The sequence below is a fragment of the Suricata suricatta genome, chromosome 9 (genome assembly GCF_006229205.1).
Source record: "Suricata suricatta isolate VVHF042 chromosome 9, meerkat_22Aug2017_6uvM2_HiC, whole genome shotgun sequence".
NCBI classification, from domain to species: Eukaryota; Metazoa; Chordata; class Mammalia; order Carnivora; family Herpestidae; genus Suricata; species Suricata suricatta.
Genome location: NC_043708.1, coordinates 115,596,864 through 115,623,012, shown reverse-complemented (window position 1 = coordinate 115,623,012; position 26,149 = coordinate 115,596,864). Strand labels below are relative to the sequence as shown.

At 35.8% G+C, this 26,149-nt stretch overlaps 1 non-coding gene and 1 pseudogene across 1 annotated transcript; both read right to left on the bottom strand.

Annotated features, from left to right (window-relative positions):
• Positions 1-998: 998 nt before the first annotated feature.
• Positions 999-26,149, bottom strand: part of LOC115302355 — a 26,564-nt pseudogene continuing 1,413 nt past the window's right edge.
• On the bottom strand, positions 6,427-6,530 carry LOC115303137. Its single transcript, XR_003913848.1, has one exon. It is a non-coding gene; the product is annotated as a U6 spliceosomal RNA (small nuclear RNA).

Sequence of the window (26,149 nt, the reverse complement as noted above, 5' to 3'; positions counted from 1 at the left end):
CTCTTTCCTTTGTTACATCTGCTTCAAGTCTGGAAAATCTTCTGCATCTGCCAGACATTTGACTCCCTTGCCACTGCACCCTCTGAGTACCCAGTCTAGATAGTTGCTTTTTCTGTTTTATTACTCAAAAATCTATACCTATTTTATTTTATCCAATTTTTCCCTTCGATGATGTTTTCTGATGGCTAAGTATTTTGGGTATGCTCTTTTGGTTCATACAGTGAAGAGTTACTATTTTACACAACAAGATCATTGAAGAAAGGATTGCTCCAGGGTTGGCTTGTTGACAGTTCTTGCATATTTCCATCTGCCAACTGTGGTTTTCAAGTCATCCCCAGGCCAGTTCTCCACAGGACCACAAGATGGCTCTAGCAGATTCCGCCATCACTTCATGGGAAGGCCCAGGACATCTCTCCTGTTCTTCACTAACTAGCACTGTATCTCTCACTTCTAGAACAATGGTGATTGATATGGAGAAGGATAGCTGCTGAGGGAGGAGAGAAAGTGTGGCTGGATCATGTAGGCTCTTTGGGGGTTGCATCTTTATTTTTATTTTATTCTAACTGAAGAAGGAAGTCAGAGAATGATAGGAATCACATAGGAAATGGTGTGATTTCTTTTTGTTGAGCTTTAAAATATCACACTGGACTTTACAGGGAAGAGAGATTGAAAATGGGGTGAAATATAAGAAAGATAATAGAGAATTTTTTAAAGAATAGTAATATACATGAGCTAAAACTAAGATTAAATAATATATCTCCTTTTTTTAAAGTTTATTTATTTATTTTGAGGGAGACGGAGACAACACCAGTGGTGTGATTGTTGGTTGGTTTGTTTGGGTACCAAATTACTTTATTTGAAGGAATACTACAAATGAAAGAAGCTAAGTAGATGTTTTGTTACAACTTATAGAAAAGGGAAAGGTAATCCCAACATGGATGCACTGCTTTGGTGACCGGGGAAGTCACCCTTGTGGCCGTGGGAAGACAGCCTAAGGCTTAGCTCTCATGATCACTATTTCCCAAGGTGTTCTTGTCAAAGAGATAGTCTGCCCTGCCAGATTCCGGAGCCCCCACCTTATGCAGTTTGTTTACCTGGTCACCCAATTCTTTGGTAGATTTCACCTACTCCTTCAGCTAATGAATCTAAATGAAGTCACAATAAATGGAGGTCATTTAAATTTTTTAAATGTTTTATTTATTATTGAGACAGAGAAAATGGAGCATGAGGCGGGGGGGGGGGGCTGGGCAGAGAGAGAGAGGGAGACACAGAATCTGAAGCTGGCTCCAGGCTCTGAGCTGTCAGCACAGAGCCCAATGCAGGGCTCAAACTCAGGAATGGTGAGATCATGACCTGAGCTGAAGTCAGACGCTTAGCCGACTGAGTCACCCAGGTGCCCCAAATGGGGGTTGTTTTTATCAGTGGCCAGTGTGTACAGTTCTGGTAGTGACTGACTCACACTCTTTTCCAAGTGTAACACACACTCCATTGCATTAAGCCTGTTCTTCCAGCCATCATGTTCTGGTTTTGTGATACCCTGGAGGAAGATTCTGCCACCTGGTTGGTTCTGCAGCTTCATCAGCTTCTCAGCATGTTCCCTCTCCTCAGGAGATTGGTGAAGAAAATATTCGGCAAAATTCTTTAAAGCCATATCATCAATGTCAAAGTAGTAAGACATGGACAAAAAGACATAGGAGGCATATAACTACAGATTGTTCTGGCCATTGATGTGGCCTCCAGGTCTGGTGGTAGCTCTGGTGCACCGGCAAGGGGTCCTGGTCCTTAAGGCAGTGATTAAAGAGAGGCTACAGGGGTTTGGTAGCACAATGGCACTGGAGCACTGACTGGGGCCTTGGTCCAGTCAGAGGGCTCTGTGAAGAGATGGTGAAGTGCTGGTTTTGAGGGACCTTCTTCCCCCACACCATTAGGAGGGGGATTTAGCACTGGCTCAGTCCAAGCACTGTTGCAGGAAACCACAGTGACTGTCTGAGTAGAAAAACAGAGAGGGGTAGAGAAAATCCCAAGAAGGTTCTGCACTGCCAACACAGAGCCTGATGTGGGGCTTGAACCTACAAAACCCCAAAGTCATAACCTGAGCCTAAACCAAGAATGGGGTCACTTAACCTACTGAGCCACCCTAGTGTCCCTTATATGTCTATCCCCTGCATGTTAGTTAATTAAAACAGAAGGTAAAATTTTCAACTTTAATTTATTCTCCAGAAATAACATATTTTTTTCTTTGTGCTTGTTTTCATTTTCTCTTTCATCCTTCATTTTATGTCATTAAAATAAATGTTAAAAATCATAGCAAAGTATTAAAACACACACATATGAAAACTCCAATACTAATGCTTTAGTAAGGGCTTGCAAGTACACAAAATTTAAAGTAGAACTTCCCTTTTTTAAAATAGCGTGTTGTCTATTGTTGACATCGCTGCTATGAACATTGAGGTACATGTGCTCCTATGCATCAGCATTGCTTTCTCTCTTGGGTAAATCCCCAGCCTAAATGTCCATCACCTGATGAATGGATCAAGAAGATGTAGTATATATTCATGATGGAGTACTACATGGCAATGAGAGGGAATGACATATGGCCCTTTGTAGGAAAGTGGATGGACCTTGAGGGTGTCATGCTGAGTGAAGTAAGCCAGGCAGAGAAGGACAGAAACCATATGTTTGCACTCATAGGTCTAGCAGGAAAACAAGAGAGACCTAATGGAGGACCAGGGGGAGCGGAGGAGGGAGAGAGAGTTGGGGAGAGAGAGGGATGCAGAACTTGAGAGACTATTGAATGCTGAGAATGAACTGAGGGTTGGGGGGGAGGGGGGAAGACAGGTGGTGGTGATGGTGGAAGGCACTTGAGGGGAAGAGCACTGGGTGTTGTATGGAAAACAATTTGACAATAAAATATTATGGAAAAAAATAAAATAAAATAGTGTGTTGTCTAATATGTGCTACAACTTATTGCAGAATGTGTCACATATTTTAGATGAAAACAGAAATGCCATAAATTACTTTAACACTATAATTTGGTGCTTGCTCCTCTATTTAGGCATAGTAAATAGTAAATAAGACCTATGAAAACTGACATAGTTTCAATGTGTTCTTCCATCCAGATGTATGTATTCTCTCTATTTTAGTTCAAGTTTTCTCATTCAATAATAGTTTGTGATTATCTTCATTAAGATCCTACAGAGTCCTTACAGTTACTCGAAGGTATTATTTAATTGAGTGTCTAATGTGAAGATTATTCTCTTTGTATGTTTACATTTTTCTTGATGATTTAAATAGCTTCTATTAGAACATATATTAAGTAAGTAGGTAGGCATCTTGGTAAACTGTTAAAAATATAATTTCTAATATTTGCTTCACTTTACTAAAGTTTCTATGTATCTATTATAATACTTGAAAAGAATAATTTTGTCTTTTTGTTTCTTGCTTTATTTCTTTGAGAGAGCATCCAAAATAATACTAATGGCGTTATCTTTAATGTGACTATATAAAAGAGCAATTCCATATGGTTGAAATTAAAATATTAAGAAATCATTAAGTATGGCTAGAATAAATAATCCATTTAAAAGATAGTGATTCTCAGGTTTACTAGATTTATTTTTACAATAATGAATATTTTCACTGAAAAAAAGCAATTTCAAGTATGATGTATTATAATAGAAAGATTAAAAATAAGGAATAAAGAAAGATGTATCTGAAATGGTACCCCAAAAGGAAAATGATATAGCTATACTTTAATATAACAAAATAAACTGGACTTTATTAAACTTCAAGGCAAGATTATTACTTGAGATCAAACAGAAACTAGAGAATGAAAACCTGTCCAATCACTAAAAAACGATTCTTGGATATACTTATTTGTAAAAACAAACAAGCAAACAAACAGACAAAATACCGGTGAGGTTGTGGAAAAGTTGAGCAGTAATGGGGCGCTTGGGTGGCTCAGTCAGTTAAATATCCGACTTCAGCTCAGGTTATGATCTCACAGTCTATGGGTTCCAGCCCTGCATTGGGCTCTGTGCTGACAGTTCAGAGCCTGGAGCCTGTTTCAGATTCTGTGCTTCTCTCTCTGCCCCTCTCTCTCACTCTCTGTCTCTCTCTCTCAAAATAAAATAAAGACATTTAAAAAAAAATTTGAGCAGTGCTGACCTTAACAAAACTGACCTTATGGACATTAATTGAATATTTCACCCAATAAATACAGAATACATGTTCTTTGCATGACCATGTAAAATATTTACAAGTGAATATTGTCATAAAGCCTATCTCAATAAATTTCCAAAGAATGAAATACAAAACATGTTTCTTAAATAAAATGCAATTAATTTAGAAATCAAAGACAAAAGATAAATACAAAATTACTATTTTCTTGGAAATTAGCTCATGGATCAAAGAAGAAATATAAGGATTTTTAAATATTTGAAGTGAAATTTTAAAAATCTTAATATCAAACTTGTGAGATACAGCTAAAAATTAGTAGGACAAAATTTATAGCCATAAATACATACATTTGAAAAGAAAAGACTGAAAATTTACTAGCTAAATGTACATTACATGAAGATGGAGAAAGAAAGTCAAATTCAAAGGTAAAAGGCAAGAATAATGAATTATTATAGCAGATATCAAAGAGGTAAAAAACAAGCATTTAATAAAGGTAATTACTAGTTACTGTATACACACAATGGGTGATGAGCATTTAAGAGGGCACTTTTTGGGATGAGCACTGGGTGTGAAATGTAAGAGATAAATACTGGGTTCTACTCCTGAAGCCAAGACTACACTGTATGTTAATTATCTTGAATTTAAATTAAAAAATAATACATAAAATATGACTTTAGTATTCTAGGAAATTTAGTAAATATACAGGTCATTGGCATATTACTGAAAGCATATTCTATTCTTAAATAGCAAATATTGGATGAAACTAAGAAGATCTCAGAAAAAATTAAATAAATAAATGAAAATGCAAAACTAACCAAAAAAAGATAATTACTAGCAAGGGCAAAGTTGATAATTTGAAAACACACACACAAAAATGGCATCTCTGGTGAGATTTCAACAAGAATAAAAAGACACTATGCCTAATGTTTAGAACATGAGGCAGAAATTAAAAAAATAATAAAATAATATTACAAAAATTTTTGTTTTAATTTTGTGAAAATTGAGGTATAATTTTATTTATTTAATTTACATGTACTTGAAAAAAAATAATTTTACCAAAACAGATCCTGGAAGAAATAAAGAAATGCTGGCAACAACAGTATGGTAACATTATAGAGTTTCTGTCTGTACTTTTGATATCCCCAACTACATTCATGAAAACCAAACAGAGAAGCTCAGGTAGCAAAGGTAAGAGGCAGGAGTGTAGAAAATACACAACATCTTCAATCAAAACTAGGTGACAAGGAATCTTTATGAAACCCAGAATAAAAGAAGGCATGACCAAACACAAAAAAGCCAAAGGCCACACGTGGGATTAGTCATTGCTCAGTAATGGCACAGAAGTTTGAAGTATAGAATAACCCCAGGAACACAAAATCACAAAAACTATCACCACCCCCACCATAAGAAGGCTGCACACTAAAAATAACCTGATGAGCAAGTCTGAGATAAACTAGTATTAGTCAGAAATGTTCTTACAGGCTTTTCATTGCAGATAAGCATGAAATTTATGGGGAAATATTAAATGGGAAGCAGTACTAAAGCAGACCAAATCACTTACGATCCCAGAAAGACTAAACATTTCCTTTCCAAAGGACAAAGACCTACCCCAAAGAACAATTTGTGGTAACAAAAAATAAATTGATCAGGATCACAAGGAAAAGATGGTTCAGAGATTGTAAAGATGTGGGGAAAAAAGGGTATGGTATAGGCAGACCTTAAAGACTACTGCGAAAGGAAAAGACACTGATGTACAACTCCGACCCACACAGAGACAAAGATTAGAAGTCTTCTGGAATCATAGTTGATCCTGAGGAAAATAGAAATGGATACACAGTTATTTTTAAGAGGGTGCCTTGAGTCATGAAGTTGAGAGCTTCCTGGACGATTGCTTCTCTCACTTAAGGTTCTCTTAATACAATAAAAAGGTTCAAATCAAAGCCAGGATTTGGGAACATGTTTATATTAACTGAATAATATGCCAACAAATAATAAAACCTTCCAGAAAACAGTGACAACAGGAAATATAAAATGTCAAATGTCAAAAAGGTGATGAAAAATGTCATCCTATGAGTGACCTCTCCCTCCCTCTTCCTGCCTCACTTTTAGCATCTCCTTCTCACTGCCAAAGACTTTTTCTGGTGCCTAGAGCTCTGCTTCTCTACTTTCAGAAGTGGTGAAGTGCCTTAACATAAAAGCTCTCCTGGAGCAATCCTCAGTCAACAATGGGGGGTTAAAAGCGCCTAGCCCAAACACTCTTTCATGGAGTCTGTGTGTCATCCTTGCACCAGGGCCGTGCTAATTTTCTATTTATTCGTTTCCATTTTTAAGGTATATGCTTCCAACATAAGCATGCTCAAATATCCTTTAGATGGAACCATTCTGGACAGAATCTTTGCTTTAGTGCCTTGAATTCCGCAGGGGAGCTAGACTCTAGTTATCTAGAAAGATAACTTTCTTGATAATGTGCTCATTTTTCTGTCTTTCCTTCCTTGTCTCACTTCCATCACACACACACACACACACACACACACACACACACTCACACCCCTCCCTTTGTGTTTCCTCCACCTTCCAAATAAACGACTTCACCCCATCCTGTTCTCATAGTTTCCTTCTGGGAAAATGAAAACTAAAGACAAAAGCTCTAGCCTAAAATTTCCAAAGCATTTAAGATGAAAAACACCCTAAAGGTGTTAAATACCATGATTACGACCATAAGAGAAAGAGAAGACAAAAAAGAGAAGAATAAAATTATCAAACACTAATAGAGAAAAGATAAAAGGGGCATGAGAAAAAGGTACACAGATAGAAGACATATAAAAGAGCTCAATATATGTAATATGGAACTTCTCCGTTAAGAACACTAAATCAATGAAACTAAGCAAAAATTTAAAGCTATGATAAAATAGTTGAAAAGTACAGCACTAGTAATATAGTCAGTAATATTGTAATAACGTTGAATAGTGATAGATGGTGACTATACTTATAGTGCTGAGTACTTATAGAATTGTAGAATCACTATTCTGCAAACCTGAAACTAATATAATATTGCATGCCAATTATACTTCAATAAAAATCATAATTCCAGACAACTATAATGCAATAAAATATTTGAATTTACATATTAAAACCATACTGAATACATGAAAGAAGTCTCTCTGACATGTCTACATACTGTATGAATTTCAATCGTATGACATTTTGGAAAGGGTAAAACATGAAGACAGTAAAAAGAGCAGTGATTTCTAGGGGTTGAGGGGTGGGAGGAATAAATGGGCGGAGCACACAAGATTGTTAGTGCAGTGTAACTATTCTGTATATTATTGAAATCATGGACACATGGCATTATACATTTGTCATAATTGATAAATGGTACAACTCAAAGAGTTCACCCTGATGTAAACTATGGGTTTTCTTAGTAATAATGTACCCCCATTGGTTCATCAATGGTAACAAATGTATCACACCAAGGAAATATGTTAATAATAGGAAAAACCATGTTGACAAGGAGAAAGTGTATGCTCTGTAACCTGCTCAATTGTGTAAACCTAAAAGTGCTATAAAAATAAAGTCTATTAATTTAAATGAATGCAGGATTATAATTTTCATTTCAGAAAAGATATACAACCTAATGAAAAAGTACTAAATGAGAAAGAGAAAGACATTTTATAAAAAGATTACATTTGCCTATGAATATATAAAAATTATTATCTAGGCACCAAATAAAAAAAGACTTTTAAAAGAAGAAAGTTAAAGAGATTCTAGGAGAAATAGAAAGTAATAATGAGAGACATTAACACAACTCATGTAAAGCCAGGTTAGAGTAGAAACATTAAGATATAGAATATCTAAAATTAATCAATAAATCACACACACACACACATATGTATACATATATAAACTCTGTCATTAGAGAATACACATTCCTTTCAAATGCCCATAAAATTTAAAAAAACTGATAATTTAGTAGGCTACAAAAACTTTATAAATCATAAAGGAAGAAAGTACCATGCAATAAGACTAGAAATGAAATAGCTAAGCAAAATAAAGTATCTTTCTACTTGTACCAGAATAGTTTCTCTATTTAAAATTTTTAATACAAAATTAAAATCATTTAGAAAATTACAGGGTTGAAAATATGACATATAAGAACCAATGGGATGCAATAAATGGGATGTAAAGTAACTATCAGAGGAAAAATAACATAATTCTGCATTAGTGAGAAATAAAAAATAAAATAAATGTCTTAAGAGTCTAATTCCAGGGGCGCCTGGGTAGCTCAGTCGGTTGAGCGTCCGACTTCGGCTCAGGGCATGATCTCACGGTTTGTGGGTTCGAGCCCCACATCAGACTCTGTCCTGACAGCTCAGAGCCTGGAGCCTGCTTCAGATTCTGTATCCCCCTCTCTCTCTGACCTTCCCCTGCTCACACTCTCTCTCTCTGTCTCTCAAAAATAAACATTAAAAATTTTTTAAATGTCTAATTCCAAAGATTCAGAGCCTGATGATCATTTCCACACCAAATATGAACAGGGAGGTAGATAAAAATAAAGGACAACTCTCCTTGTGATTTGGGGACAAGAAAAATCTACTACCTAAAAATAAGCCTTATTTATCACAAATACATTAAATTCTATTAGAGAGTATTTTCTTTTGTTTTCTTCCCATTTTTCCCAATGCCATAGAAAATTGCAGCACATTAAAATGTATTTAAGTGTTAAGAATATACTGGATAAGGGCACCTAGATGGTTCAGCCAGTTAAGTGTCTGACTCTTGGCTTAGGCTCAGGTCATGATCTCATGGTTCAAGAGTTTGAGCTTTTCATCAAGCTCCATATGGGTAGTGTAGGACCTGCATGGGAATCCCTACCTCGCTCACTCTCTCTGCTGCCCTCCCCTCAAATAAATAAACATAAAAAAAGAATATACTAGATGAATATTAATTTGACAGAACAACTTGGGTGAAATAAATAAGAAACATAACAGAAAATCAAAGACAGAGGTACAAGGCCCCAATTAAATCCACAAATCAGTAAATGTGAGCTATGACTAATAGCATTTCTATCACTGGAAAATCTTAATTCCCACTGAAAAATAGCCTATCCCAATATTTCTCAAAGCATAAAGTGTTGCCTGAGGTATAGTTAACATGCTTATTAAATGGCTACATACTACTTGTGGGTAACAGTGTCTAGCCCAAGGCAATCATACACTGGCCCATCTCCAATGCTTACTGCCCCACTGATAATGGGGATGAAAATTTGCTGTGAGTTTGATAGAGTGGACTCCCACTGAACACATACAAATCACCGCTCTTCTGGGACTAGCCAGGAAAGCATGCTTTCATATCAGTTGCTAACAATTTCCGTGCTTTTTCCTAGATATAAAGTGGAGTAATTGCACTATGCCCCTCAGGGAAATTGTGGATAACCAATAAGAATAACACTCTAGGGACTCCCTGTGCAGATGGCAGAGTAGGAGGATCTTAAGCGCACTTCACCCCACAGATACAACTAGATAACACCCACATCAAAGTAAATAAACCAGAAAATGACCCAAAGACTGGGAGAACAGACACTCCACAGCTAAATGTATCAAAGAGGGTAGGAGGGGTGGAGATGTGGTCAAGAGCCAAACTTGCAGGACTGTATCATAGAGGGAGGGACACAGTGAGTGTGGGGTGGGGAAAGGACCAGACTCCCACCCCGGGCACCACAGGCATGGGGAGTCACATGGAAAAGACTAATCCCATAACATTTGATTTTGAAAACCAGAGGGTCCCAACAATCAGTGGGGCTTACCATCTAGTATTTAAAAAATTAGAATGCTCAGCTCTGCAAAAGCCCAGAGGGTAGACTCTCTCTCCTTAAAGAGATAATGCAACAGAGAACCCTCTGAGATACAGCATAGAAGCAGCAGTTTGTAAACTGTCTGGAGAATATGGGAAGAATATTTACTAGTCTCAGAGCATAGGCAGGAGGGGCAAAGATCTTCTCCAATAACAAGAGCGCTTGCATGCATCATTTTCCTCCCTACCCCCAGCCTAGATAAATGGACACTCATGGGACCCAGCCCAGCACCAACACTGTCCATCTAGCTGGCTAACAGCATGCTGCCCCACATACTTTCACCAATCTGTTCCCTCCAAGACAGCCTGTCAGGAGTTTTCAAGGGTGGTTGCAAGTCCCCTCCCACAGCAGAACAGCACAGGCCTTGTTGGCACTGCATACTCTGCCCTGACATTCTCTACAGACTCAACCGCCTCCGATACATCTTCAGCCAGAGCCAATCCAAAGTGATGCCACAAACCTGGTAGTTTACAAGGAACCAGTACCACTTCAAAGTGACTTGTACCCCCTGAGAAGGGAAGATACTCACACACCAGTCCAATTGCAGCTCCAACAGTGGGCAGGGGGGCAGGCTGCAAGTCAGATTGCAGACCCTGCCCACCAATGAAAGAGCCACAGGGGGCAACACAAAGAAAGCACTCTGCAGTTCGGTGATACTGTGTCCCTGAGCCTGGTCTGATTCAACTCAAGTTCAAGGCAGCCCCAGACTGGCCCACTAACAACATAGGGACCAGACGGTTCCCTCATCAGGTAAAGAAACCCACTGCATACAACTGGATTATAAGCAAACATGGTTCAGCCAGAACAACAGAACACATGCAACACACATAGGAGACACCTCTGAAACTCTGGTAACAGAGTTACTCTGCACTGAGTTACACTACACAGAGTTACATTACTCTGCCAGGCACTTTTTTCAGAATCAAAAGATGTAGCTGATTTTCCTAACACATAGAAACAAACACAGAATTAGACAACACAAGGAGACAGAGGAATATGTCCCAAATGAAAGAAAGTAACAAAATCACAGCAAGAGAACTAAGTGAAATGGAGATAAATAATATGTTTCATAGCGAATTTAATGTAATAATCATAGACACACTCACTGCAGTTGAAAAAAGAGTGGAAGACTTCAATGAGACTTTCAACAAAGGGATAGAAAACATAAGCCAAAGAACCACAGATGGAGAACTCAGTAACTGAAATTAAAATACACTAGAGGAAAAAATTTTAGACCAAAGGAAACAGAAGAATGGAACAGTGACTTGAAAGATAGGTGTAATGGAGAGCAATACATCTTAATAGTAGAAAAACCCAATAATAATAAATGAAAAAAAGACTAATAGGATTCAGTGACACCATCAAGTATAACATTTTCATTGGGATGCCTGGGTGGCTCAGTCAGTTAAATGTCTGACTTAGGCTCAGGTCATGATCTTGTGGTTCATGACTTTAAGCCCCATGTCAGGCTCTGTGCTGACAGCTTAGAGTCTGGCCCTGCTTCATATTGTGTCTCCCTCTCTCTGTTGTCCCCTGCTAGTGCTTTGTCTCTTTCTCTCAAAAATAAATAAAGATTTCAAAACTTCATTATATGGATTGAGAAGTCGAAGAGAGAGGAAAAGATTAGAAAATTTATTTGAAGAAGCTGAAAACTTCATGAATTTATGGAATTAAAGGGAAATCCAGACCTAAGAGATACAGAAAACTTCCAAAAAAATCAACCCAAGGAGGACCACTCCAAGATGTAATAAATTGAAATTGTAAAAGGCAGTGATAAAAATTCTATTTTAATGATAAAATACGACAATTACATAAAAGGAAACCCTAACCAATCTATCAGGTGATTTTTTAGCAAATGCTTCGCAGGCTAAACAGGAGTGACATGACCTACTCATAATGCTAAAAGAAAAAAAACCCTGAAAGTAATAATACTGTAGCCAGCAAGGCTATCAATCAGAAAAGGAGAGATAAAGAGTTTCCCAGACAAACACAAATTTAAGGAATTCATGACCACTAACTGAGAACTATATGAAATGTTAAAGATAACTCTTTGAGTGGAAAGGAAAGATCATAAAGATCATAAATAGGAGCAAGAAAGGCAGAAAGCAAAAAAGCAGTACATCTGTTAATCAGTCAAGGGATTCATACACACACACACACACACACACACACACACACACGGGTGTAAAGTATGACACCATATGTTTAAAATGTGGGAGAAAGACAGGAGTAAAAAATGGGTTCAAACATAAGTGACCATCAACTTAATATTGACCGATATATGAATAAGATATTAAATATAAACCTAATGGTAACAAAAAAAAACTGGTAGTAGATATGCAAAAAATAAAGAAATCCAAGTATATCACTAAAGAAAGACAGCAACCTGCAAAAGAAGAGAGCAAGAAAAGAAGGTAACTAGGAAGAACAACAAAAATAGCCATCAAACAAATATAACAAAATGGCAATAAGCACATACCTACTAATACTTACTTTGAATGTAAATGGAGTAAGTGTTCCAGTCAACAGACAAAAAGTGTCAGAGTGGATAAAAAAGTAAAACTCATCTATATGCTGCCTACAAGGGGCTCGTTTCAAACCTAAAGACATATCGAAAGTGAGGGAATGTCCACTATGACCCAGCAATAACACTGCTAAGGATTTACCCAAGTGACACAGAAGTGCTGATGCATAGGGGCACATGTACCCCAATGTTCATATCAGCACTTTCAACAATAGCCAAATCATGGGAAAAGCTTAAATGTTCATTATCTGATGAATGGATCAAGAAGATGTGGGTTATATATACAATGGAGTACAATATGGTAATGACCAAGAACGAAATCTGGTCATTCATAGAAATGTGGATGGAACTCGGGGGAGTCATGCTAAATGATAGAAGTCAGGCAGAGAAGGATGGACCCATATGTTTTCACTCATAAGTGTAGTAGAAGAAACTTAACAGAGGACCATGGGGGGGGGGGGAAGAGTTAGGGAGAGGGAGGGATGTAAACCATGAGAGACTCTTGAATACTGAGAACAAGCTGAGGGCTGATGGGGGAAACGGAAAAGAAAAGGGGGATGATGGACATGGAGGAGGGCACTGGTTGGGATGAGCACTGGGAGTTACATGGAAACCAATTTGACAATAAACTATAAAACAAACAGACAAAAGAAATAAAACACACTATAACTTAAAAAACAAAGAAAGTGAGGGAATGAAGATATATTTACATGCAGATAGATGTCAAAAGAAAGCTGGGACTGCAATACTAATATCAGACAAAATAGGCTTTAAAACAAAGACTGCAACAAAAAACAAAGAAGGGCACTATACAGTCATAAGGAGAAACAATCCAACAAGAAGATATAGCAATTGTTAATATTTATGCATTCAACATGGAAGAGCCCAAATACAGAAACAAGTTAATTGCAAACATAAAAGAAGTAATCAATAGTAATATAATAATAGTAGGGGACTTTAACACCCCACTTACATCAATAGACAGATCATTCAAACAAAATTAACAAGGAAATAGTGACTTTGAAAGGCACACTGGATTAGAGGGATTTAACAGATATATTTAATGGAAGAACACAGATTATTTTAAAGTGCACACAAAAATACTCCAGAATAGATTATAAATAAGCCACAAAACAAGTTTTCATGAATTATAAAAGACAGGAGTTATACCAGGCATCTTTTCTGACCACAAACTAGAAATCAACCACAAGAAAAATATCTAGAAAGAGCACAAATACATGTAGGCTAAATAACATGCTACTAAAAAATAAATGGGACAACCAATAAATCAAAGAAATTGAAAAACACATGCAGACTAATGGAAATAAAAACAATTTCCAAAATCTTTGGGATGCAGCTAAGAGGGAAGTTCATAGCAATACAGATCTACATCAAAAGCATGAAAAATCTCAAATAAAAGCTCCAATCTTACACCTAAGGGATGTAGAATAAGAACAACAAAGCAAACCTAAAATAAACAGAAAGAAATAATAAAGTTTAGAGCAGAAGTAAGTAATATAGGACCTAGGAACAACACTCAAGAGAACAGATCGATGAAAACATGTGTTTGTTCTTTGAAAAGATCAACAAAATTAATAAACATTTATCCAGACTGATCAAAAAAAGAGGATTCAATAAATAAAATCAGAAATTAAAGAGGAGAAATAACCGCCAACACCATAGAAATACAAAGAATTACAAGAGAATATTATGAAAAATTATATGCCAACAAACTGGACAGCCTAGAAGAAATGGGTAAATTCCTAGAAACATATAACCTCCCAAAATTGAACCAGGAAGAAATAGCAAATTTTAACAGACCGATTATCAACAATGAAATTGAATCAGTAATCAAAAAACTCCCCCTCCAAAAAAAAGTCCAGGACTAGATGACTTCATAGGTGAATTGTACCAAACATTTAAAGAGTTAATACGTATTCTTCTCAAAATATTTAAAAAAATAAAAAACTATGGAAAGCCTCCAAATTCATTCTATGAGCCCAGCATTATCCTGACACAAAACCCATATAAAGACACTACAAAAAAAAAATAGACTACCGCAGGCCAATATCTGTGATGAACATAGATACAAAAATCCTGAACTAAATATTAGCAAAGAAAATCAAACAATATACTAAAAATTCATTCACCACAACCAAGTGGGACTTATTCCCAAGATTCAATGTTGTTCAATATATGCAAATCAATCAATGTGATACATCACATCAATAAGAGAAAGGATAAGAACTGATGATCATTTCAATAGATGTAGAAAAAGAATCTGACAAAGTGAAACATCATTCATGACATAAAACCCTTAACAAAAGTTTAGAGGAAACATACCTCAACATAATGAAGGCCATATATGAAAACCCCACAGCTAATGTCATAATTAATGGTGAAAAACAGAGAGCTTGTCCCCTAAGTTTAGGAACAAAACAAGATGTCCACTTTCACTTTTATTCATCATAATACTGGAAATCCTAGTCATAGCCAAGAGACAAAAAAGAGAAACAAAAGGCATGCAAATGATAAATGAGTTCAGTGAGGTCACAGGATAAAAACAATAAATGTGCAGAAATTCACTGCATCCCTGTATGATAATAATAAAATAGCAGAAAGAAAAATTAAGAAAACAATTCCATTTATAATTGCATAAAAAGTAATAAAATACCTAGGAATAAACTTAAACCAAATAGGTTGAAAGACCTGCTCTCTGAAAACTATAAAATAAGATTGATTAAAGAAATTGAAATAACAAAAATAAATGGAAAGATATTCCACATTCATGGATTGGAAGAACAAATATTGCTAAAATGTCCATACTACCAAAAGCAATTTACAGATTCAATTAAATCCTTATTAAAATACCAACAGCATTTTTCACAAAAACAGAAAAAATAATCTTATAATTTGTTTAAGACCACAGAAGACTCCAGACAACCAAAGCAAACTTGAACAAAAAAAAAAGGGGGGGGGGGAGGGAGGCATCACAATCCAGATATCAAGATATACTACAAAACTATAGTAATCAAAAGAGTATGGTAATGGTTCAAAAATAGACACAAATAGAATAATAGAACAGAATAGAGAGCCCAGAAATAAACTCATGATTATATGATCACTTAATCTTTGACAAAGCAGGAAAGAATATCCAGTGGGAAAAATACAGTCCCTTCAACAAATGGTCCTGGGAAAACTGGATAGCTACATACAAAAGAAGGAAAATGGACCACTGTCTTATATCATACACGAAAATAAACTCAAAATGTATTAAAGATATAAATGTGAGAGCGGAACCCATAACAAAGTCCTAGACTAAAGCACAGGCATTAATTTCTCCGACAAATGCTATAGCAAATGTTTCTAGATATGTATCCTAAGGCAAGGGACAGTAAAGCAGAAATAAACTATTGGAACTTTATCAAGATAAAAAGCGTCTGCACAGTCAGGGAGACAATCAATAAAACTAAAAGGGGACATACTAAATAGGAAATCGTATTTGGAAATGATATTTTTGATAAAGGGTTAGTATCCAAACCATATAGAAAACTTCTACAACTCGACACCATTAAAACAAAGAATCCAATTTTAAAATGTGCAAAAAACCTGAAGAGATACTTCCCCATAAAAATACAGATGTCCAACAGACATTTGAAAAGATGATTAACATCACTTATTATCAGAGAAATGCCAATCAAGACCATTATAAGATATACCTCACATCTGTCAGAATTCCTAAAATCAACAATACAAGAAATAACAGGTACTTGGGAAAATGTGGGAAAAAAAGAACCCTCTTGTGCTATTGGTGAGAATGCACATTGGTGGAGCCACTATGGGAAAAAATGTGGAGGTTGATCAAAAAGTTAAAAACAGAACCACCAGTAATTCCACTATTGGAGATCAGTAATCCCACTGGAGATTTACCCAAATAATATAAAAACACTAATTCAAAGGAATACATGCACCCCAATATTTATAGTATCATTATTTACAACATCTGAACTATGGAAGAAGTCTATGTCCAGAGAGAGAGAGAGAGAGAGAGAGAGAGAGAGAATGGAATATTACTCAGCCATAAAAAATTAAATCTTGCCATTTGCAAACATGGATAGATCCAGTGAGTATAATGATAAGTGAAATAACTCAGAGAAAAACAAATGCCATATGATTTTACTCATATGTGTAATTTAAGAAGCAAAACAATAACCAAAGAAAAGCAGAAACAAACTGAAAGATAGACTCTTAACTCTGAAGAACCATCTGATGGTTACCAGAATGGAGGTGGGTGGGGAGATAGGTGAAATATGTGAAGAGGATTAGGAGTACACTTATGATGGGCACTAAAATATGCATAGAATTGTTGAATCACTATATTGTACACCTAAAACTGATATAACATTGTGTTAACCATAATGGAATTAAAATTTATAAAAATTTAAAAATTAGGGATGCCTGCGTGGCTCAGTCAGTTAAGTGTCTGACTTCTGCTCAAGTCATGATCTCTCAATTCATGAGTTCCAGCCCTGTTGGGCTCTGTGCTGACAACTCAGAGCCTGGAGCCTGCCTCAGATTGTGTGTCTCCCTCTCTTTCTGCCCCTTCCCCTGCTCATGCTCAGTATCTCTCAAAAATAAACACAAATTTAAGAGAATTAAGTTAAAAAATAATGCTGTATTGCATTCTTCCTGTATCAGGCACTTGTAAAAGTATTTTCTATATATTAATTCTTAGTCTCTTCACTTTACCCTAGGCTTTAGCTACCAATGTTACCTCCAATGTTAAAAAAGAATGGAAGCCTGCACTGTCACACACAGACCCTGTGCTCAGGTTCTAAGGCCTGCTCCTAACCACTATTTATACTCCACATGTCAGGTCCTCCTTGTCTTATATGGTCCAGGTGATATAGTCAGTATGATTCAACCATTACTAATGAGATCATAACCACATTAACCTGGTGTTTCTGTAGTGAGTGCAGTATCTAATGCAATGTTTCTACAGGTCTTGTTTGAGCCATGAAATGTTCCCTGAAAGGGGGTTTCAGTGCTATGTTACTTTGGGAATCATGGCATATTTTGCTTTTTTTTTGGGTAATTATAATATTTGTGTTTTCAATATTGAAAACTCTGAGAAGTCTCAAACTAATACATCTCCTTAAAGCAGCATTTGATGAACTTAGTTGAACCCAAACCCATTGATTTTGCTTTGGATATTGTTGTTGTCATGAATATACTTTTACTGATATGTTAGGCAGAAGAGTGACACAGTGACCTAAGTGCATCATAATATCTTTCACTATATCACATTTACAGATACCTGAAAAACTCACCATGCCTTTTGTTATCTTTCCAGAACAGAAATAGACATTTTCGTTCCACTGGAAGAAGGTGAGGCACAGAAATCTTAGCTAACCTTGCAAGACAGATGCAGACTATTCTCATAACCTGCTTCTCGGCACTTTATGTTGCATTTACTGTGACTACTCACAGATATGGGAGGCTTCCTTAATTCTTAATGTTATCTTTTCATAAATGAAGAAAATGAAGCCCAGTGATCTTAGATAATCTGTCAACTTGCAAAGAGCAAATAGGCTAGTCTGACTTTGGAACTCATGACTCTCTTTTAGCTACCTCTGTACTTTAACTGGCTGTTCCACCTTCCCCTCTCTGAAACTTATAGCCTCCCTTGCTAGTCTTTTTTTCTCCTCTTCTTTTGATTATTAGAAGACTCAGGACTCAATCGTTGTACTTCTTATTTCTATCTACATATGCTCCCTGTACAATTCCATGGTTTTTAATATTCTCAGTTTTCCCTTTGGTACCTCTCCACCTTTTCTCACCCCTCTCCATGCCCTGCAGGACTGACTTCCATGTACTTCACAATGTAAGCCCCCTTACCTCTGGCTTCTGGATGTGTTCAGCTGTTGGGAAACACTTGTAGGATGTCAGGGAGCAGGTGGAGAGAAATACTGACTATTAATATCCTGGCTCCTATATGGTTAGGATATGGTCTGTTGGTAATATTATATTGTCCCTTTATCTAAGGCAAATGTTCCTTTTGGGCAACACTGTTCCTATGGCTATAGCTCTCCCTGGATTCTTACAACACTTCTCCACTATTTTCATACTCTGAGTGCTGATGGCAATCCCTTTTGGCACCTTTCATGAAACTGTCTTCAACTACTGCTTTGCTTGTGCTATCTTTTCTTACGGGACTAGTATATCTATAGACAGCATTAATTGGGTGGAAGATCTCCAAATGTGCATCCCCATCTCAGATAATTCACAATAACTCAACATTTATATTTAATAAGTATTTCAAAGTTAAAATACCTAAAACTAAAATTCTGATTTTTCTTTCTTCCTACCAAATTTTATCCTACCATAGTCTTGTGTACTTTAGGTAACTGACAATCTTTCCAATTGTTCAGAACTTCACTTACCCATCTTTCTGATACTTCATATGTGAAATGCAAAGTACCATTTCCTTCAACCATTTCCAGTATCTCTGTCACATTATTGCAACTGGACTACATTCTCCCGCTCTTGCTTCATACATTCTTTTCTCAACACAGGTCCTACTGAAAGGAAGTCAGATCATATTGTTACTCTACCTAAAACCTTCCAGTGGCTTTACTTCTTATAAAACCTTTTGCAACATTACCTGCAGGATCATATAGTGGCCATGAGCATTCTCTGCCTCCATTGCCTCAAACCTCCATCAACCACTGCTCCAGCAATACTTGCATTTTCCATTACCCTTGAATACACTTAGTGCACTACTGTCTGGAGCTGTGTACTTTCATTGCATTCACCTCAACAATCTTGCTCTCCAGATTTCTACAGGGACTCATTCCTTCACTCTTTAATTTCTGACTCAGATGTCATTTTCCCTGGAAGTCTTACCTGCAATTTCAAACTTATCCACCCTAATACTTCCTATCTACCTTTTTTGCTTTATTTTTCTCCTTAGTCTTTACTGCTAGCTAATATATATGAAACTTCTTTTTCTTTTTCTTAATTTTTTTAAGTGTTTCCTTACTAGAGTGTAAACTCCATGAGGTAAGCATTGTTTTCCATTTCACACAGGAAGGAGCTGAGACATAGGGAGATAAAATGATTTGATCAGCATTGCCGGATTATTGGGTAAAATTGCTTGGGTCCAAATGATGAGCAATCCAGGATATCTACCAAAAAGAGGTGCTTTACGTATGAGATGAAAACTGAATGGAGCTTACAGAGATCTGGAAACAGTAAATAAGATGTGCTTTGAGAGGAAATTACAGAGATGCTACCTTATAACAATGATTCATTTACTTTTAGAGCAGAGGGAGAGATGTTTGTTTTAATATGCCCAAAACTTTCCCTCTTTGTGTATCCTTCTTCTATAGACCTGTGACTACATGAATATGGTGTGAGAAGCAAGCAAAAGACTAGGCTAGGGAGAGTAGATAATTACAGAACAGTCTGACTATATGGGTACACCATCTTCACATACATTATCTCATTTCCTCTCTACTTCCTTCCAAGGTTTAGAGCTGAAAGATCAAAAGGGACTAAATCACTTGCCTTGGGTAACCCAGTTAGGAAGTTGCAATGCCAGTGCTTAGTCTCATTGTCTGACCCCAACACCTGTACTTCTCACTGTTACTATCAATACTGTACTATTCTAGTTTTTGTAGATCAATCCAGAGTCATTTATTTTAGTCACATTACAACAGCTCCATTGTGATTGTGTATTAGAAGACTTCTTTGATTACTTCAAGATAAATCATTATATTTTCTTTTTAGTGTGTGACACTTTGATGTTAATTTAATCCAATCACCTAAGAAGTATTTTAATTTATTCCACCATTTAAATTAGTATGGCTTATTTCAAAAGATGACAGTAGTTCAGGATTTTGAAGCATGGAAAGCACCCAATCAAAACATATATGTATACAGAGGGAAAGAAGGAGAACCTTAAGCAGGCTCCACAATCAGTTTGGAGCCCAACATTGGGCTCCATCCCATAACCGTGGAATCATGACATGAGCTGATATCAAGAGTTGGACACTTACCAACTGAGCCACTCAGTCACCTCCAAGAATTGCTAAACTTCTAGTTACTTAGTGTATAGAGTTATATTAGTTTCAGGTGTAGAATTTAGCAGTTCAACACTTACATACTTCACCATGCTCATCAAAACCAGTGTACTCTTTAATACCCATCACCTATTTAACCCAGCCTCCTACACCTCTCCACTCTGGTAACTATCAGTTCTCTGTAATTTAGGGTCTGTTTCTCATTTTATTGCTCTCTCTTTCATCTGTTTCCCCCATTTGCTTGTTTTTTTTTCTTAAATTCGATATATGAGTGAAATCATATGGTATGTGTCTTTCTCTGACTTATTTCACTTAGGATTATGCTCTCAACCTCCATCTATATCATTGCAAATGGCAAGATTTCATTCTTTTTTTTGTGGCTGAAAAAATTCTATTGTATTAAGATATACCATGTCTTCTTTATCCATTCATCAATTAATGATCATTTCTTTTGCTTCCATAGTTTGGCTATTGTAAATAATGCTGCCATAAACAGGGTGCACGTATTCCTTTGAATTAGTGTTTTTGCATTCTTTGGGTAGACATCCAGTAGCATGATTGTCAGATCATAAGGTAGTTCTATTTTTAACTTTTTGGGAAACTTCCATACTGTTTTCCACAGTGGCTGTACTAGTTTGCATTCCTACCAACAGTGCAAGTCCTTTTTCTCCACATTCTCCTCAATGCCTGTTATTTCTTGTGGTGTTCGTTTTAGCCATTCTGACAGGTGTGAGATGATATCTCATTGTGGTTTTAATTTGCATTTCCCTGATGATGAGTGAATTTGAGCATCTTTTTTATGTGTCTGTCAGCCATCTCTATATCTTCTTTGGAGAGATGTCCATTCATGTCTTCTTCCCATTAAAAATTTTTTAAATGTTTATTTATTTTTGAGAGAGACAGAAAGTGTGAGAGGGGGAGGAGCAGAGAGAGGGAGACACAGCATACAAAGCAGGTTCCAGGCTTTGAGCTGTTAGCACAGAGCCAGATGTGGGGCTCAAACCCATAAGACAAAAGAACATGACCTGATCCAAAGTCTGACGCTTAACCAACTGAGCCACTCAGGTGCCCTTCTTCTTCCATTTTTAATTGGATTATTCTTTTTTTGTGTGTTTTGAGTTTTATAAGTTGTTTATATATTTTGAATACTAACCCGTTATCATATATGTCATTTGCAAAAATCTTCTTGCATTCCATAGGTCACCTTTTAGTTTTGTTGACTGTTCCCTCCTCCATGCAGAAGCTTTTTATTTTGATATGGTCCCAGTAGTTTATTTATACATTAATTTCTTTTGCTTCAGGAGACATGTCTGAAAAAATGTGGCAATGGCCAATGTCAGATACATCACTGCCTGTGCTCTCTTGTAGGTCTCGGGTCTCACGTTTAGGTCTTTAATCCACTTTTAGTTTATTCTTGTGTATAGTGCAAGAAAGTGATCCAGTTTCATTCTTCTACATGTATCTGTCCAGTTTTCCCAATACCATTTGATAAAGAGAGTGTTTATTTCCCATTGGATATGCTTTTCTGCTTTGTCAAAGATTAATTGACCATATGGTTGTTGGTTTATTTCTGGGTTTTATATTCTGTTCTATTGATCTATGTGTCTATTTTTGTGCCTGCACCATACCTTTTGGATTGCTACAGGTTTATCATATTTGAAGTCTGCAATTGTGACACCTCTGACTGTTTCTTTCTCTCTTTTTTCTTTTTCAAGGTTTCCTTGGTTATTCAGGTCTTTTTTGGTTCCACATATATTTTAGATTGTTCTAGTTCTGTGAAGAATACTGTTGGTATTTTTGATAGGGATTGCATTGAATCTGTAGATTGCTTTGGGTAGTTTAGACATATTAATGATATTTGTTCTTCTAATCCATAAGCATTGAATGTCTTTCGATTTCTTTGTGTCATCTTCAATTTCTTTCATCAGTGTTTTACAGTTTTCAGGATACAAATCCTTCACCTCTTGGTTAGATTTATTCTTAGGTATCCTATCCTATCCTATGGCAATAAGGTGCTATTATAAATGGGATAGTTGTCTTAATTTCTCTTAATTCAGCTTCATTATTAGTGTATAGAAATGCAAGAGATTTCTACTCATTGATTTTGTATCCTGCAAATTTACTGAATTTGTTTATTGTTTCTAGCAGTTTTGGTGGAGTGTTTCCAGCTTTTTACATATAGTATTATGTCATCTGCAAATAGTAAAAGTTTCACTAGTATCTTATTGATTTGGATGCTTTTTATTTCTTTTTGTTGTCCAATTGCTATGCTTAGGACTTCTAGTACTATGTTAAATAAAGGTGATGAGAGTGGACATCCTTGTCTTGTTCCTGACTATAGACAAAAAGCTCTCAGTTTTCCCCCCATTGATGATGATATTAGCTGTATGCTTTTCATATATGGCCTTTATTATGTTATTTTCCCTCTAAACCTACTTTGTTGAGGGCTTTGATCATGAATAAATGTTGAACTTTGTCAAATGCTTTTTCTGTAAATATTGAAATGATCAAATGGTTCTTATCAATGCATTGTATCACAATGGCTGATTTGCAAATATTGAAACACAGCTTGGGAGTAAATCCTGCTTGATCATGGTGAAGAACTTTCTAAATGTGTTGTTGGATTCAGTTTGCTAGTAATTTGTTGAGGGTATTTTTTCTATGTTCATCAGGGATATTGGCCTGTTGTGTTTATTAATTGTGTCTTTGTTTGTTTGGGTATCAAGGTGAAAGAAGCCTCAAGAATGAATTTGGAAACTTTCCTTCCTTTTCTATAGTTTGGGATATTCTGAGAAGAATAGGTATTAAGTCTATATATTTTATAAGGTTTGTATTTAAATTCCAGTTAGTTAACATATAATGCAATATTAGTTTCTGGTGTACAATATAGTGATCCAGTACTTTCATACAGCACTCAGTGCTTATCACAACTAGTGCACTCCTTAATTTGCATCACTTTTACCCATCCCACACCTGGTAACCATCAGTTTGATCTCTATGGTTAGTGTCTGTTTCTTGGTTTCTCTCTCTCTCTCTCTCTCTCTCTCTCTCTCTCTTCCTTTTTGCTCATTTGTTATGTTGGTTAAATTGCTCCATCGAAATCACATGGTATTTGTCTTTCTCCGACTGACATGTTTTGGGTATTAACTCTTCTTTAAATGTTTGTTATAATGCTCCTGTAAAGCCATCTGATCCCAGACTTGTGTTTGTTGAGAATTTTTAAAATTACTATTTCAATTTCAGTGTTGGTTATTGGTCTGTTTAAATTTTTTCTATTTCGTCTTCTTCTTCTTCTCCTTTTTTTTTTTTTTGGTAGTTTATATGTTTCTATTTAGTTTTGGTAGGTTATATGTTCCTAGGAATTTATCCACTTCTTTAGGTTGTCCAATTTCTTACAATATAGTTTTTCCATAATATTATCTTAGAATTGTTTGTATTTATGTGATGTTGGTTGTTACTTCTATTTCATTTCTGATTTTGAGTCTTTCTTTTTTATAAGTCTGCCTAGAGGCTTATGAATGTTATTTTCAAAGTTTTATCAATTTTTTTTTCCCCAAAGAACCAGCTCCTGGTTTCATTGACTTGCTCTATTGTGGGTTGATATTTTTGTTGTCGCTGTTGTTTTGTTTGGTTTGGTTTCTATATGATTTATACTTATTTCTGCTCTAATCATTATGATCTCCTTGCTTCTGTTTTAGGCTTCATTTATTGTTCTTTTCCTAGCCTTTTTAGATGTAAGGTTAGGTTTTATTTGAGATTGTCTTTGCTTGTCAAGGAAGGCCTATATTGCTATAAACTTTCCTCTGAGAATTGCTTTTACCGCTTTCCAGAGGCTTTGGATCATTGTGTTTTCATTTTCATTTGTTTCCATGTACTTTTTAATTTCTTTTTTGATTTCCTGGTTGACCCATTCATGTTTAGTAACATGTTATTTAATCTTCATATATTTGTGCTCTTTTCAGAATATTTTTTGTGGTTGGTTTGTAGCATTGTGGTCAGAAAAAGGTGCATCGTATGACTTCAATCATTCGTTGAGGTCTGCTTTCTGACCTGGTCTGTGACTTATTCTGGAGAATACCCCATATGCACTTGAAAAGAATGTGTATTTAGGATGGGGTGTTCTGGATATATTAGTTAAATCCATTTTTTTCCAGTGTGTTATTCAAAGCCATTGTTTCATTGTTGATTTTCTGTTTGGATGATCTGTCTACTGATGTAAATGGGGTGTTAAAGGTCCTATTATAATAATAGTTATAATGATAATAATCATTAACAATTAGTTCCTTTACATTTATTATTAACTCTTTTATGTATTTGCATGGTTCTGTGTTGGATACAAATACTTATAATTGTTATATATTTTTGTTTGATTGTCTCCTTTATTTTAATAGAGTCTGCTTTATCTCTTTGTTAAAACAGTCTTTCTTTTAATGTGTATTTTGCCCAGTATAAATATTGCTACTTTGGCTTGCTTTTGAGATCCGTTTTCATGGTAGTTATTTCTCTATTCCTTCACTTTCAATCTGCAGGTGTCTTTAGGTCTAAAATACGTTTCTTATAAGCATCATTTAGATGAATTTTGTTGTTGTTGTTTTATCCATTCTTCCACCTTATGTGTTTTTATTGGAGCATTTAGTCTATTTAAATTCCAAGTGATTATTGAAAGATATGTATTTAGTACCATTTTGTTATTGGTTTTATAGTTATTTTTGAAGATATTCTTTGATTCTTTCTTGTCTTTTTCTCTTTCTTGCTTTTCTAGTTTTCTTTAGTGATATATTTGGATTTCTTTCACTTTGTTCTTTACATATTTATTAGTAATTTGTGATTTGTGGCCACTGTTAGGTTTGCATAGGACCTCTTCTGCATATAGCAGCCTATATTAAGTTGATGGTCATTTAAAGAGTACATCCATTTTTTAGTTCCTTGACTGATTTTTAGTAGAAATATTCATTTTTCACAGCATTTTCAAACTTACACTATCACTTTTGGTTTCTCCTTTCCACTGGAATGTTCTCATTTAATATTTCTTTCAGGGCTGGTTTAGTGGTCATAAACTCCTTTAGCTTTTATTTTTCTGGGAAACTCTTTCTGTTTCTTTTGAATGACAACCTTGCTGGATAGAGTATTTTTGGCTGCACATTTTTTCCATGCAGCAAATTGAACATATCATGCCACCCACTCCTGGCTTATCATATTTCAGTTGAGAGATCTGCACTAGGCTTATGGGTTTTCCTTTCTAAGTTATTTTCTTCTTTTGTCTTATGACAATTAAGATTTTTTTTTTAGCAAAAATGAACTACTGGAACCTCATCAAGATAAAAAGCTTCTGCACTGCAAAGGAAACAATCAAGAAAACTAATAGGCAACTGACAGAATGGGAAAAGATAGTTGCAAATGACATATCAGATAAAGGGCTAGTATCCAAAATCTACAAGGAACTCACCAAACTCCACACCCAAAAAACAAGTAACCCAGAGAAGAAATGGGCCGAAGACATAAACAGACACTTCT